This window comes from Grampus griseus (genome assembly GCF_964374135.1).
Source record: "Grampus griseus genome assembly, chromosome: 3".
NCBI classification, from domain to species: Eukaryota; Metazoa; Chordata; class Mammalia; order Artiodactyla; family Delphinidae; genus Grampus; species Grampus griseus.
This window is the reverse complement of record NC_139019.1, coordinates 83,087,726-83,090,000: the sequence shown is the minus strand read 5'-3', so window position 1 is coordinate 83,090,000 and position 2,275 is coordinate 83,087,726.

Sequence of the window (2,275 nt, the reverse complement as noted above, 5' to 3'; positions counted from 1 at the left end):
CAGGACCATAATTCATCAGCACATGTCTTTCTCCTGATGTATTGTGTTTCATACCATCTCTTTGAAAGCGACACAGAATTCCTAGTGAGCAAAAACCCATAAATAATATTACAATTAAAAATAAAAGATTACTTACAAGGTAAAAAAAAAAAAAAGACAGACATGGTGTGTGCCCTTAAATGGCCCTTTGTGAGGGGCTGAATTTGTCTTTTTTTCTTCTCTTGGACTAGGGAAACAGACATATTTGGGATGTAATATTAAAAGGTTTTTAAAATATTATTTCTGTTGTAATTAATTTTCTTTAATTACTCCCAATTCTTCAGGGAAAACTGTTTCACCCATACAGCCTTGACTGCTGGTGCTCTGGGGGAATTAGACTATACAGTAATAAAACAAGGTGTGGGATTTTCACATCACAGCCACATGTAGTGCAGCCCAGTACCCTAGCATGGAGCAGGGAGCTCTAGACGGCAGTAGCCAAAAGTGAAACTGGGAGCGGTGAAGAGGATGTAGTGTGGAGGAGTGGTTGCCAAATTGAGGCCCCAGGGGTGGATGTAAATTGAACCTTCTCCTTTGCAAATCTCATAAAGAGAAAGCAGAGTCTATAAAATGAGAGATTTCCACATAGATCACACTGGGTAGACACAAAATACCCCTACTCACAGCATGAAAATCACCATTGTGACTTCCCTGGTGGTCCAGTGGTTAAGACTTGGCCCTTCCACTGCAGGGGGCTCGGGTTCAGTCCCTGGTCGGAGGAAGTAAGAGCCTGCATGTGGCACGGCACGGCCAAAAAAAAAATCACCCTTAATAAAAGCAACCTGATTCCCACATTTGCATCCCCCCTTCTTATCTTAGGTGCTTTCTTTCATTACAAGTAAACTTCCAATGTCAGGGAATTGTCAGATGTGGAGCCACCTAACCAAATAAGACAACAAATCCATCTGAGCCCATTTTAACAGGTTAATTCCTATTAAATCGGTAGAGCAACACTGGTAATATGTTGATCTACATGAGCATCCACAGAGCAGTTCCATAAGACATTAAGCTGGTGTACATCAAATCAAACTTATGAATATATAGGTGATATTTCCTTGATATTTCTGTATTTTCATATTGCTTCAATAGGCACATGTGTTAGATGTGTTTCTGAAATGCTGAAGGTAAAGAATACATTTTTAAGATGCACCTTTTACTGTAAGTTTGCAGTTGCCATTTAGAAGTTTCCACAATAAAACATAACTCTTAACATTCACTACCCAAAGTATTCCGCCCTGGTTGATAACTGGCATGTGTTAAGTTCTTAGGTCAAACTATAATTTAGTCAAAAGGACAGTCAAATCACAGAACTTTCATATACCCATTTCAATAATAGTACAAACGTTAATGTTGTTAATGTGTGCCACACAGGTGATTAACCATTTCTTAGACTTCTTTTAACTCTAAGAAATTTTTATATTGAAGTAATCATTCTACCTCAGTATTCAGCAGAATTCATGAATAGAAAATTCCCAGAGACAGAATCGTATAGATCTCAATGTTCACTAATCTCAGTGTCACTCTATTATTTATGAAAGAGATTGTCTTATTCCAAGACTGGACTCTCCTCTGTTGTACATGACAAAGGCTTTGAAATGTTGTTGCGAGGTATGTAGTTTTGAAGGATAAACGGGGGCTCTAAGAGTATTGTGCAGTTTCTTTTCTCTCAGACTATGCTACTGTTTGTGATTTTCCAACTATCAAGATCAACTCACCCACTTCCTGGAAAAATTCACTACCCGAAGTCATACAAGATGAATTTGGAGTAGAAAGTCCACCTAATCACTTCTGAAGGGAAATATTTCTTCCTGGTAGAGAAAACCAATTTGACATTAGAAGCCTACTTATTTAGGACTTGGGTGAGAAATGCACATACCATAATAGGTTTGGGCAGATTATCAAGGTCCCCTTGTTGGCCCATTTGAACCTCTGTCCTGGGGAACCCTGAAGACAAGAGCCCTAAATTGTTCCCAAGCCTAGATTCCATTTCTTCAAGCTATACTTTCTGTTCTTTGAACATCTAACTACTTACTTGAAAAAGACCCCTGGCTGTCTTCCAGAGAGATCCTCTCTGTATTAACCTCTTTTACATCTGACAGTTTCTGGTCTTTTAAGGAAGTGGTACATACACCCCCATCAACTTAGTGAGTTTAATCAACGTATTATCATGTTAAGTACCATTAGCAAACGGTTGGATGACTGTGACTTCCTTATGAGGTGCTGTGATTTTTGTACT